The sequence below is a fragment of the Anopheles marshallii genome, chromosome 3, assembly GCF_943734725.1.
Source record: "Anopheles marshallii chromosome 3, idAnoMarsDA_429_01, whole genome shotgun sequence".
NCBI classification, from domain to species: Eukaryota; Metazoa; Arthropoda; class Insecta; order Diptera; family Culicidae; genus Anopheles; species Anopheles marshallii.
The window spans coordinates 54,148,381-54,163,743 of NC_071327.1; positions in this window are offsets into that span (position 1 = coordinate 54,148,381).

Genomic DNA, 15,363 nt, shown 5'->3' on the forward strand with positions numbered 1-15,363 from the left:
GGAGTTCGGACAGTCCGTTTTTTGCCCGGTTTCTTCTTTGGAACAACCGTGCCTCTCTCCTCGTATCGCTTGATGGTCCGGTAGACGAATAATCGGCTTAACTTGAGATGAGACAGTTTCTGCCTTATCTGGATGTTTGTCAAACCTTGCAAATGCAAGATTTTTACTTGTTCGCGACTTGAATCCATTGTAGTTTACAAAAAAAAATTAATTAAACACGAAGTGTACGGTTTGCACATTAATAGTGAACAAGTTCAGCTGTCAAAATATACCCATGTGTTTGACATACAGTAACAGTAAACACAATACAGGGGCTCTCAAATAAGTGTATCAGTTCTACGATGTCACCCTGTAGATTTGATTACGTTTCAGGCACCTAGTAGGATTTTAAGGCATATTTTAGGGCACTCCTTTTAGATAGATTACAGATAGAATATAGATAGACTAAAGAATACAGATTTTAGATCGACAAATGTTGAGCCCAACGATCCTCTGATCAAAAACATTTAAGGTTTACAATTTATTAAGAAATAATATAAATTTCTGTTCTAATATGAACAACCTTACGACCTTTATGCATAGCTTAGTTTAACGATTTTATAATGTTAATTATTTTCTTGTGTGGATTTAGCAACCGTTTGCGTTTCCGTTCCTTGATGTTAACTTCTACGTATATATTTGTAATTTTCAATTATTGTTATGTAGGCTTCGATATCTGGACAACTTTTTTAATAAATGAAATGAAATGAAATTTTAAAAAGACGTTAGGAACTATCGAGCCGTGCCTTGGTCTAAAATCAATCTTTAAAATTTAGCAACAAAAAATGTAATAATAACCAATAAATAGAGAATTTTTATTCGCCAATCCGCACTTAAAGTTGCTCTGAAATCCGCTGCACATAATGCTTTTGCCCCACAACTCTTCCCACTTATAGTTTCGGCACTTTTCGACTAAAATGTCACAGTTCTTCGAAAGAATAAAATTCAACATCAAAATCATTAAACTAATTGCTAAACCTCCGTGTGAAAAAAATCACACAGACCACTCGGCAGAGAGGCAGTGAGAAAAAAAAAATTCCACTTACATTAACGATTGGCCCGATAGTTCCTATCTGTTTTGATGTGTGTGCCGATGGTAAAAAAAAACACACACCAAACCCTACGCCACATGCAACGCCGCAGCTAACAACGATCAATTTTAATTCCTCCTCAAAAACCTGCCAAGTCATTTAATTATTCTACAGATGTGCTGTTTTTTTTCTCCTCTCGTTTTTCGTTTTCCATTTTCATCTTTCTTTCTCACCTTCATTTTGTCTTTTCTTCCGCCTGCCTGCTCTCACTGTTACGTGTTTCGCTGGACAGTTTGCCTACTTGGGATGGGAATGTTGGTTTTTACTCGTTTGACCATCGTTATCGTTTGTTTTCAATTTCTTACACTTTCGGTAAAAGCGTTTGTTCCTTTTCGGTTGCTTCCTACTATCTAGGTTCTTGCACGCGAGGAACAAAACACGGTTCAGATAAGGGAACGCGAAGGGAAATAAGAAAACTGTCATAAAGTTTTCCCATTATCGAACGGTGGAACTCGTTACCGGGCCGGGAGTCGACGGGTGAAAATGACCCACAAAATATCAGGACGCGTCCGGCAGAGAAGCTTATCAGTTGCACCGAAACGGGGTGGACAGGAAAGTAATTTAAAGCGATAATTAATATCCATAACAAAGTTTGGGCGCAAGAATACCCACAACGGGACGGGACGATTCACTGTTGTCGTCACATTTAGCGCAAAATGCATTTTCTTTTGGGGCATAAGTTTGGATCGCTGGTTGTTATTCGCCAACCAACAACCGAACGCGTTGATGCATAATTTATCGTAAAACTAGTTTCTCAGCTGGAGGAAGGGGAACAATTAAAATGTGGCGTTTGCGAATTGAAATCGGATAAAAAGCTTACACACGTCCATTTTCGCTGTGTCAGGGTGTGAAAAAATTAATTCCACGAAAGCGATTCGACTCTTGCCTTCGCTATGGAACGCTTCTGCAAACAATCCCCCGTCAGACTTAACTATCTTAAAGCTCGCCGTATCGTTAATTCTTGCTGTAGTTTCTTTTAAGATCGGTTCCTCGCAAGTGGGATTAGTGCGAGCAGCTTGTAAAAAGCGTTCCGCATGATCACTCCGCCAGCGAGCGCGTTAGAATCGCGTTCGCATTACAGTTCAATGCTCGCGGTCCATCACACCACCACGTGTATCGCGTATCAAAGTAGGCGTACGGTGTAGTTTGCCCTCAGACTCGAACGTCATGTTCGCGCTAGGTTATAGATGTTGTTTTTTTTTCGTTTGCCTCTCGCACAAGGCCCATTTGCGTTGGCGCGAAACTGCAAGACGCGGCAGTAAGGCATGTGATTGAAATTGATTTCAAATCAATTTATCTTTCTTACGGTTGGTGTTGATCGAACGGATCCTAGGGAACTTCAGAGCTATCGAAGATGTGAAGAGGAGTTACGTTACAGTTATAAGAGTAAGAATAAAACAATTCATTATATGTATTTTGTAAAAAAAAAAACTACATTTGATTAGGAACAACGAATAACAAACAATAAATCATGGGTTTAATGCTGCTCGTATTAAGTTTTTCCACTAAGGCTCTAAAACTGATGACAATTTACTGATAAAAAAATTAGGAAATTGCTTTTGTTTTTATTCCTGTGAATAAACGCATTTAATTTACATTAACTTATTGAATATTATTCTTTTTTTCTGTAATTCTTTCATCTCGCCAAGTGGCATGTATAAAGCAAAATGAAATAGTAATAAACAAAAAAGATACGAAAAATTTTGAAGCTTCTAAAGCCGATTACTAATAAGAAATATAAAAACTTAAACAATTGTAAAAATAAAATGCTAAACTTTAAAGTACTGTTACTCAAAGTACTGCAAATTTCAGAATTTCTATAATGTTAATCCTACTGTGAACTGATTTAGGAGTATCTGTAAAGTAAATAAAACTATACAAACTAAAGTTTATGGCAAAAGGTTCGCTCAAAACTTCGGATAAAGGTAACTTACATGATTTTCAAACGAAAAACTGTCTCACATATGGGATGGAAGATAAAATACAGACGAAAATTCACAGGATTTTGTTCCCACCAGCGGTTTTATCGAAATTTATCGAAAAATTATTCTTTAAGTTTTCCTAACATTATGAAAAATGTACATTGCTCTAGGACTTTACGAGTCGAATTTAAAAGCTCAATTGATTGAGCAAATGGCGTCCACTCAAAGATGAAAAACAGGGGAATTTGGGCATACAAATTTAACAAGATTGTGGCAATTAAAGAAATGGTAAAAAAGTATTAAAAAACCAGGTTATAACACTAGTAAATTCTGTATTTCAATTTAATTGTGTCTCAGATTTCCCAGAAATTGTGGGAATCAATTTTGAAAACATTGATGAAAGGGGACGCGTAAGAAAATTGGAAATATGCGATGTTTCTAGAAGATTTGTTTATTTTGTGCGATGTAACTTCGGTTTCTTTCCTTGTATTAATTGGAATTGTAGCTGAAATTCATCAGATTTTAGAGTTATATATAAATGTCGATCACCTTCCCTCAAGCGAGAATGCCTTCCGTGAAATATTGTTGGCTTGTTGACAAACTTAATACATCTAAGACAGATTTAAGTTAAAAGGGTTCCATTAGATCTTTAATTAAATAAAGAATCAAAATTTTAGGCAAAAGATAGGTTGTTTTTTCACAATGAAATTCATGAAATCCTGAGGTCCATTATGAAAATAACAGTACGATGGTCGTGATCAAATGGAATGGACATTTGAAGATTATAGTTTGATAAATAAGCTGTAGAAGAATTCTAATTCCATGCCGTTCTCATAAACAACATCGCAAAACCTGGCGATTAATTCATTAAACCATATAAACTCATTTAAATACAAACAATAGGCAACAAACCCTCTTGGTCAATCATAACGTAACCCAAGCAAACACAACAGGCATACTTTAAATATTGTAACAATATTTACCAACATTTTCTCGTCCGTTTGTACAAAAACGCTCCTCGCAATGGCCTTAAACATTATTTGAAACAAAGAAAGTTCCACCTGCCACACGGGCTTTATTGGTTCATTTACTTCCATTCTTTTACCTTCCAACTGCTAGAACGCGCTACAACAATGGATCGGTTTGTTCGTCCCGTTCCGAAAGCTGATCCCTTTGCTGCATCCCACACGTTGTGTAGCGTCCGGTTTGAAAACTTTACTAACCCGATGAAATTTAGATTAATTCGCTTCAGTTTATTCAATTTATTATGCCGTTTGCCTTCCATCGCGACCACAACGGGTTGAGCTGCAGTGTCTGTGCGACTGACTGAGCCACTGCTATAACGAACAATGATCTTAATCAAATACAGGGTGCACGAGAGATGATGCACGAGCTGAAATGGAGGCGAACCTCTAATAAACCCTGAAGACCTGAACCGGTGAAAGTCCTCAAAGACAACGAAGTCTGTGTGGTGCTGATGGAAGGGCGAGAACTGAAGAAAAAAAAATCAATACTCTCTACACAAAACCGTTCGAGGAATATTAAACATTTTTGCAATACTTTATGTACATTCCTACACGTGGGTATACATCCCACCCTTCACAGTGTTGCTGCATTAGCCTCGAAGGAGGTGGACCGGTTGGAAAGGACGGCCAGAGAAGGATACGGGAAAACAGTAACGTTTAACCATCCAGCGTCCACCACGACGATCATGCCAGAGCAAAACAGAATTAAATATAACCGATAACAAACGGGTGGAAAAAGCATTTTTACTCCCCGCCACACCCATCCACTGCCCCATTACACCCACAGTGTGTTATCCTTTGTATATTGTTTTACGTTCTGTTTACTCCTCATAAATCTAGCTCACGTGGCATGCTCTAGCCGGAACCCAACATGTCCACACACTACAGCAACGAAAAAGCATTTTTTTTATACCGCAAGTGATTCCGGATCACTTGCATCCGTTCCTTATCTCCCACACTCGGTGTCTCGATCCCTTTTTTTACAAACTAACAGTTGGGTCGCATCTAGTCCTTCAAGGCTTTAGGCTATCAGTTTGCGACGCATCCGTCGACCAGAGTGCGCTTTATAGCATCATAAACCGCCAACAAATGAATTCCAACCCCCCCCCCCCCCCCCCACTCCTCGGTTCCATTTTTCCTTCTTCCCCGGTTTTGCTCCCCTCCACCATATTTCCGCGGTTTGATCGAATGTGCGCAATGGGAAGTTTTCTTTTAATTTTCTCAATTCCTTTCCGGGCACTCGCACTGCTGGCCGGGTGCACCCGACCCGTTTTTGCGGTATGTCTCCATCGATGTACCCGAAAACCCCGGAATCCCACCTGGGATTGGCGTCGCTTTACCTAGGCTGCCCCTAACGATCGCCCAACTGTGCACGGTGGTCCTGTTGTTGTTTGAGGTCCACTATTTTTGATATCATTTTTTGCTGTTATTGCAATGTTTGTTCCTCTCCACTGTGACTATTTTGTTTCAGTTTTTGCTTCCCTTGGAGCTTTTCTTCGGTAAAGCTGCCCAGCGAACATAGCCACGGGTACGGGTAGCATAAGGAACGGTTCAGCTCGCGGTGAGAAAGTTGGATGGTTAACAGCCCGAGGGGGGGCAAAGTAAAAAAAAACGAGATCAACTTACGGTTGTTGATGAGGGGGAGGGGGGGAGGAGGAGAAGGAGAGGGAGTGAGAAAAGTCGCCCGGGGGAAGAGTCAGCAAGGTTGTTGCGAAAGCGTACCACCCTGCAGCGGTAGCAACGGAATTGTACGGAGGCGACGTTGCTTATTTCTGCTCTGTGTGTGGCACAGTGGACGAATGATGGTGGTGACCAATGGTCATAATGAATAATGAAGTGATAACTAATTTTCTGTCGCTTTGTAATGTAGAATTCTCACATTAATTTTAAATAAAGTTCAAACAGTGTAAGGACTTTTGAAACCATCCACAACGCCACATCTTCGTGGTAGCAATGCCATCTGTCCTAGCGGGAAAACACTGAAAGATCTGGATATTTAGGGGGAGTTCTTATGACACAGCCTCTCGTTACTGCACTATATACATTATTCGGAAATTAGACGCTAAATATATCTGTGAGAAACCCCCCGTATAGTGACTAGGTAGAATTTAAAGAGTTTTTTTCTTTGACTCACAAATTCATTATAAGAATTAACACGTACTCACAGCCAAGATCAGGCATATTCGTGTCTGAGATTGTTGGCTTCAGTTATTTTCCGAAATGATATTAAACAGTAACCCGTCGTATATATATATAATTCTAGTCGTATAATTGCATACATAATTAGCTTATAACTTAATCTAAACTAAAGCTACATTTTAATTTTCATGACCTGAGCTAAACGTCATCCATAATGCATCTGATGCACTCCTATCAGAGTACTTAGGATAAATAAGTATTCCTGTTTGTCCTGTTTGTTCCTGTTTGTTTCTGTTTGCCTGTGTACTACAACCTCAAACAGTCTTAACGTGCCATTTCTAGCCATAAGTATATCTTCTAGTAGCTAAATAGTAATCCTTCTGCTTCTAGAAGGGTGTTTTCCACTATTTAATTACAATCATTTATACATATTTCAGTGCCAACTACAGGATGCCAAATCCTTCCGAAATAGCACCACTTTTGGCCTAAAAGTATCACCATTGCCCACTGTGCGATTGTTGCCCTTCCACGGTTCGGACACGTTGCAATGCTCCAAACGTCAGCATTCTGATCTCCCGATCGTCTACTGCCCTGGCCGGTCCCCAACCACCCAACGTACGTACGAAAGGGGTTGAAAATGCACGGACAGTTGTGTAAGTGCGAGAGTGATTGAATAATGTGTGTACCGTAAGCATCGTAATGTAGCTCCGTCGCATTTCAGACGCTTTTTCTAGTTTTCTGCTGCAATGTTTACGGGGTGATGTGTTTCTTGCAGTTGTTTTTTTTTTATTTTATTTTTTCGTTGTACCTTTGGCTCCTCAGTTTTGGCTTTTCATTTTTCATCTCCTCCGAGGGGCGCAACGGTTGGCAATAGCGACGGACGACAACGACGTTGACGATGACAAGACTTTCGAGTGAAGCTGCTTCTCGGTTTGTTAGGTTGTCGGTACTAAATAAAAAAAAAAATGCTCACGTACCAAAAAACCGAGATCCAAAACAAAACAAAAAAAACAAGTATCTTTTTGACTATTTTTGGTTTGTAAGCAGTATCCGCTTTAGTTCTGCTGCTTGACTCGATGAACAGATAAAAAAAAAAACAGGAGACTCCGTACCGCGTAAGCAAATTCGTTGAGGATTATCTTTTGGATCATCTGCTGCATGGCCGGAGACTTCATTTTGTCGTTTTTTTTTCGAGCGGATCATGAGCTCCAGGGACTTTGTCCTGGTAGACGAAGCGTGTACGATGAGAAGGACGCGTAAACGAACGATATGACCAAAATCTTGAAACCATAATGCATGATTAGGGAGAGGGAATGTTGAAAAATTGTTCCCTAAGTTCGTTTCATAGCTTTTTAACGTTTGTAAAGCAATTTTTTATGGTTGGTTAATGTTGTCCAGTAAAGTTTCGAGCCATATGACGTATTTTGCTTTATATTGCCATATAATCTTACAAGCAATACTATTTTGTTGTTAAATATTTAAAAATATCTTCGAATGTTCAATATTTCCTCATTTTTTTATAATCGATCATAACCCCATCAGCTCTGGCACCATACTGAATGGCGCATCAAAAAGCGACAACTCTTCATTTTATTCAATTTCATGCAAACTTGTCTGCCATCACTTACGAAATTAATTTCCACCCCTGCCATCGATTCACCCTTCGGTAAGAACGATGAAATAAAGGCAACTAAAACCCAATTCTCAGTCCACTGAATGGGCATAAAAAAAAACTAACACCCCTACCAAAAAAGGAAAACTCAGTACCAACATCACCACCACTACCAACATTCGGAAAACTGGGAGGAAAAACCCATCGGCACAACCACCATTACGACGTCATCGTTCCGTCGAACGACCTCTCCGGCAGTTCTTTGGATCGATTGGACTTCTGATCAGCTTGCGTTTGCTTTGCCGAGACCAACCCAGCGAGCCATCCTCCCGAGGGACAGGAAATTACTTTTCGCGGCCCATTTTCTCCCCCCGTTTCCTCATTCTCACACCCTGCCACGCTGCTGGCTGTGCGTTCAATCGTGTGGTTTTGCGTCGGTTTTTCCATTTGACGGCGTGCGCCAAGGGTCTAACTCCGTCTCGATCGTTCCCGGCTATTAGGTGTGTACTTTTGTCGCGTACGTTTCAATATTTCTTCCTCATACTCAAAGAGCATTCGTCCTGCCTTTTTTCACATTGTGCAATTGTTGCAAACCCGGTCTAAAGAAGCTTCAGAGTGATACGATGTAAAGGGAACAAGCTCCACAAACCAGGAAGTCCCTGGTGTATGTTGCGTTTCTTCCGGGCCACCGTCCAGTGGCCCCTCAACAGCACCGGGAGGAGTAGAGTTTGATGAAATTTCCCACTTCAATCGCCCCAGGGCTGCATCAAGGGACATTCTTTCCAACAGAGTGGTAGTGATGATGGAGGTTCCAAAAAACCTCAGGCTTCAGAAGTCAAACGCAGGAAAGATGGTCCACCGTCACAGGCAAAGGAAGAATCCAATAGAAAGGAAATAAATGACGATAAAAGTACTACCACCCCGAGGTGGAAAGGATAGACGAGAGAGAGAAAAAAAAAACAGGAAAAGCTTCACAGGATGCAAGGAAGCATACAAGGGAAAAAACGTGTCTACACGCAAACTCTGAACGCAAAGGTATAAACGTAGCTAACACCCAGCCTACTTTTACCGGGGTTTTGCTACAATATCTAAGCGACACAGTGTGCTTCAAATCCTGGGTTTCGACGTGACGATGAACGATGACGAGACATATTCCACCGACCCCCGGGTTTTTGTGGGTATTGGGAGGTCTTCTTCATCTCTTCATCTACAGCACACCAATTCGCATCCCCGCGGGACTCCTCTGCGGCTTTCCCGTTTGTGCGTTCCACCGCCGTGGTCTGCGTAGCTCACACTTTTTAGCTTTGTTTTGTTACACCGTGAACCAGTGGTCGTTTACCAACTTTTTACTGTATATACACGCACGACGCGGAGTAGATGAACGATTCAATTATTATGTTGATGAGATGATTACTGCCCGAAGCCTCCGCACGCGTGCTGGCGTATGCGGTCCAAGCGGTCGGTCGGGTTGTACGGGAACGAAAGAGCGGAGGGAACCAACTCCGACTTCTGCTTCCACTTTAGCAATCCCACGAGCTCGGGTAAGCAATCCATCCAGAGTGCGACTTAATCAGCGGCTTCGTTACGAGTGTTTATCTTGCATGTCTTGTTGGTTCTTTTCGGGTTCCTGCATGGGTTTTTTGTTGTTGTGTCGCTCTACCTCCCCGACACTAATCACTGTCGGAAGAATCCTTCACTAAACTCCCTATAGACACCCACTTTACACCCGGCTGGATGGGGGAGAAACCTGCACCGAACGACTTCGCTACCGAGAGCTGTAGCATCCAAAAAAACACGTCAGGTTTGACATGACGCGTATGGACTTTATTCGTTCGTTTCCCCGTTCGACTAGACCCTAGGGCCTTCAGGGATTGATTTTTACTCTTCGCTCCGGTCTCCAACATGTTGGCAACATATTCTTGTAGAGTTTTTTTTGGGCACATATTCATTGGTTTCTCTGCTTCGTTTTAGTTTTCTGTCGAAGCCGAGGATTAGACCAACGTCAGCATTAGCGAGGCCTAACGACGGTTGAAACGCCACCGGTCCAGGTGGGCGGAATAGAATTTGAATATTATTGGCCCGTTAGGGTTTGGGGTCGAGTTTATGAGTGGACCGGGTGTTTCGGGGCTGTGGATCCGGTGCTTCTTTATGGTTCGATACAACACAAGCTAGAAGAATGAATAAAACAAAAAATGGACAAGCGTTACAAGCGCGGCGGCGGCCACTGACGAGAACAAACATTTTGATTTGGATTATCACGGATTTTGATGTGTGGCCAGTGGTGTTGGCGTGCTCCGGAACGTTGGACATGCACCCTGTGCTCTTGTTGTGTTCGTTTTCCTTCCCGCACTACGCGCGGGTATGATGAGTTATTTATTTTGATTTTTGGATTACTGGCGGGCTTGCAATTAAGGAGCGATTAGCTGGGCGGCAAAGGCAAATGGGACCTGTGATTGAAACCGGGTAGAATGATTGAGGAGAACAAAAAAAAACACAGAGAAAACACTGCTTCTATCACTTGTTTTGTTAATGAATGGTTCCGATTTGTGTCACAAACTGAATGCGGATAATGAGATAAACACGGATCAAATGATGTGGAACAGAACGTTGTGAACGCGTCGTGAACGAAGATCCACATGGGACGCGATGCTAAAGGTACAATAAAATGGAAATTAAAAAAGATTTGGCAGGCTTAATTAATTAAAACATTTTCCGTGTTTGTTACGCTTTACAAGAGTATTCATGAGTAGTGTAAAAGGCTTAAGCAATTACCACGCCCAATTGATATTAGTGTGCCGATTGTAATAGTGAGTAGAAGTTTGCTTTAATACCTTTTATACAAAGCTTGGATTACAAATACCGGGAAATTGAGATAGGGAAGTGTCTTTCCTACTATTAGAATTAATTTTTGGAATAAAATTTGCTGAACAAAACTTTACTTTGTTGGCAAAAAACAATCTTTTTGGATTTGTATTTTCTGCAATTGCAAACAGAAAGGCACCGAATAAGTAATACAAGCTATATTGCCCAAAAAGATACATCATCTCCGTCTCATGTTTCATGAAATCTAATGCCAATTTCTGAACTGTGCAGAAACTATACCAATAATAATCTTGTATTAAAATAAACTTCTAAACAATTAGCCATAATTTGTTATTATTTGATCACTTACATTACATATGAACTTTACTTGAATTGCTTTTAAAGCCCTTGAAAGATATGGTAACAAGTTACTCATTCAATTACATTTGGTCTCGATAAAACACAATGAAGATGTCAATAAGTGACATTTGCAACTGTGTATTACAAATAAGCCTTACGAGCTAACACTAATATAAGATCACGCACTCCCTGCACCCCAACTACTAGATCGTAAGATAAGTGAATAGCCTACGCATAGGCACCAACAAACTGAATCAAAATGACATTTTGGCTCAACAATTGAAGAATTTGAATTTCTGTTGTTCGTTCATAGAGATCAATCTTTGGGGACTTAATTATAAAATGAAATTTTACTTTAAAAAATCATGGTATTCACAGTAAATGGAGGTATTTTCAAGCAAAAAAAGCGGGAACTCTTGTTAACTGCAAATGAAACCTTTTGGGGGTTTTTTTAAACACATTTTTTCTAAATTTGTATCTAAATTATGTCCCATAATGTTTGGGGCGGCCGGGTGGCATGATGGTAGCATCGCCTGTCTTTGCATGAACGGACCGGTCCAAAAATCCCTACCGGACCAATCTCCCGACTGACCATCCCGCTACGGGTAAATAAAAGTCACAGAAAACGAGAAATGGCAGACCTCTTGAGGTTGTTGTTGCCGATAAAGAAGAATGATAAGGAATGAATTCGTTTCATCGTCGTTGATAATTCAACTACAATTTGGGAGTTGCATCTCTGGCGTGGAGAATACAATGACACTATCTACTGTAGGGTAGACCAATTCTATTATACCCGGAGGTGGTATATGATGACATCACCTCTGCCAAAGCTCTTTAGGATTAGAGGTGGTGAATACCCAATGGGAATTGCTTTCCTCATGGTTGAACCCTATCCCGGATGCACTCAGTAATAAGTGTCCAGTGAGTGCTGCATGTTTACCATAATTTTGTAGCTTTACTGGTTTATTTGAGGGCGCGGAAGCTTTTTTGTCTTTATTTCGGGCCAAATGCGTGTCATGGGAAATTCCCATAATTAACCACAACATGCGGCACTGCGTAGGGAACTACAACCCCCTGGAATATACGTGATGACACTACCAGCAATGCTATAACATTATGGCAAAAATGCAGTACTCGTTAGACAATTATTACAGAGTTAACCCAGGATTAGGTTGAGTCTATGGAAGCTATAAGTTTGTTAAATTGAATGTTAGATTATAAGTTTAAGTTAAAAAGTTTATAAGAAGCAGGGTGCATGTAGTGACAAACTCCAACAAATATCTTAATCGAATTAACTCTTATGAGGCTAGAACTTGTATCGAATAGTATGTTGCTTCTTGTCCCATGATAGATCTTTGTAGTTTTGTAAACAAAGATGAAGGTTTATAACCTTAGAACACATTATCATTTCATAGTTGTATCAAATTCATCACCAAATGAATCAAAACAACAATGGTCCATTCCCTCTTTCAAGTTGAACTTTGCACTACCAAAAACCTGCTTGGCCAGCTACCATCCGAAAAGCTTTAAAGTTTTACAAACATTCCTTATCCCCAGCTCGTTTATCGCTTCCTCGTCGAAGTGCATCCATCCCAGCCCACAGCACCCGCATGCCGCCCCAATTACCCCGTGCGGACAAAGTTTGACACACTCATCAATTTTACTCTCAATAATGCAACGACACTGCACGGCAACATCAAACGTAAATAGAAGATGCGGTACGAAGTTTTATGCCTCGGTGGCCAAAACCGGCCGCTTTTCCGGTTACCGGTCGCTTTTCCATTCGGCACACATCTTATCGCAAACCGCAACGCATCCGTCGTGTGTGAATCATGTTCCTGCTGCTGCACCGTACGTACACTTTGTACGCTCTATGTCGCAATCCCCCCCTCCCCCCGGTTGCATTTGTTGTCACAATCAATCCACCCCGCCATCCATCCATGCGGCGGGAGCAGAACGCTGAAACCCGGTTGTATTCGGGTTGTACTGGCGCGCCCGAAACCTTGGAAGTTCAAATTTGTTCTGTCTCCGGACGAGGTTCTATTAGTTTGTAGCCTTTCAAACTTGTGGACCATTATCTGTTTGGTGAGCGGAACTCCGTAGGCCTGTGGCGTGAGCGGATGAACGCAACGGGGGTACAAAGGGCACCCGACAACGACATCGAAAGACAACCACAAGTTCAATTTGTACTATCCATCCATCGTTGCACTGGGTAAGAGGTTCGGGACTTTGTACGGGTGCGCACGGACGGACTTCCTTTGCCTGCATGCTGTACACCGGTGTGAGTCGACAAGACCCACCGAAGAACAGTGTGGAACGGAGGCGAAACTCATCCCTGCCGGACACGGTACAAGCGTACTAAAGACGAGCAGACGTTCTTTAATGGGACTGGAAGACATGCATTTGTTTCGGTTGCAAAATGTGAACGAATTCAATCGAAAGCCCCGGTACAAATGCGTATTAATTTATCTCTCTTTTGCACCGACCAGTCTGCCGATGACCGTCTGGAAGGTGCAACCCGATGCACCCACCAGCAGCAGTATGATTATTTATTTTACTAATTATTCTACATATATTATTCCGGTTCTAATTTTCTGCCCTGGAAACAAACTCGACCGGTCCGGTCTTTGCGTCCAAGACCGAAGTTGAGTGTAATTTATTTTCAAGATCACCGCATTCTTAATTCAATTCGAGTAGTTTCTCGGTACAAGATGAAGCACTTAATTCATACATATTTAATTTTCCACCTATGTCTTATCCCGCCGCTAAGCTGCTTTCTAGTTGCATCCGTTGACCGAAGTGGTTATGCCATCGTTCATACCCTGTTGGGTCCTAAGCTACGCCAAAGAAGTTTAAGACAGAGGAGAAAAAAACTCAAACACACACACAACCGAAACCCAATATTAACTACCCACGGTATTCCGGAAGGATAATTTATCAAAATCCGTACCATTCGGAGCATTTGACCGAAAACATGACAGTGCGGCGGCAGTGCCGTCCTTGGTCGCGCGAGAAGTTTTTGAAAAACGATCCCAAACACCAAAAACACCACTGAAGTGGGCTCCCGGAGTGGGTTGCCCGGAGTTTCCGATTCAAAAACTGTCACCGCAGTGATAGTGATAAATGATATGCATCCTTAATTGATCACTCGTCAGCATGGAGTGCAATCATTAACTGTGCGCGGTCGTACAACATCCAACCAGTGTTTGGGGAGTGTTTTCGGTGTGATAGTCGCTCCTTAGTGCTTGATAGTTGGTGGATAGTTTCGTTGTTGTTGTTTTTTTTTGTGCATTCGAGTGTCAAAAATAAAGCGTGCGAACGGTTTCGAAATAGGACGTTCAACTGTTGCTGCTAGTACGGGGGGGCCTTGCCCAAGGTTTGCGGCAAAGGGAAAATGGTTGGTAAATTAGGAAATAATATTCTCGGAAAATCACTGCACGGGGATTTATGGGTTTCGATTTTTTTTGGGAGGGGGTATAACAACCTACAGTTGGGAAGGGTAGATAAATGATTCAAATGAGTTGGATGATGTTTGGAAATATTAGCTTTTTTAGGTGTGTGATTTTGCCTTCTGGATTACCAATTTATTACGAGTATGGAAAACGGATTAGATCGGGTTGATGTCGGGGCTGGTTGGTTATATCATTACTTCAGTAGAATGAACGATTTACGTCAATTTAAAGACTGGATTTGTAACAATTGGTTAGTTTTTCGTGGAACCAGCGTTATATGTTAATTTATGAGCAGTTATTTCCACTGAGCGATTGTACGCAAATTATACGGGATATACGAAAGGAGTACTCGAAAATCATTACTATACCTGATGATGATACTACACCTTTGGTAGAATGGATCTTTAATAACCTGAGTTTCTTGGTTGACCAACACCTCGTGAATAACGTTAAGGTCAAGAATAGATCATTGCATCGTAGAGGAACGAAACAGCCTTCCTTTTCTACGGTGTGGTCAAACAATTTTCAGAAAAAAATGGGTCAAATAATTCATTGGCATATGAAGTGCTAAAACCGTTTCAGAGTTTTTTAATGCTGCAAGATTCCTCTAAATCGGTCACAGTTAAGTGCCGTCGTTAGCCAATCCTTTATCCTGTCCTTCCATCACTCTAACCTAATTTGGGGCCTAGCACGCCTTCTCTCTCCATGTGAACTATTTAAAGGGTTGAGTCGTACGGTGTCATCTTCATGAGAAGACCAGACCGCAGTAAACTTGCATCTTACACCATTATAGAGCTACACTTATCTTCATTCTGAACGCGGCTAAGAGGGTCTCATCAGTTTAGAACAGGTCTTAAAGGCAGATGTGTGGATTACATATTTCTAGAAAGTCCCAATTTAGATTTTCTGCTCAATTCTTTC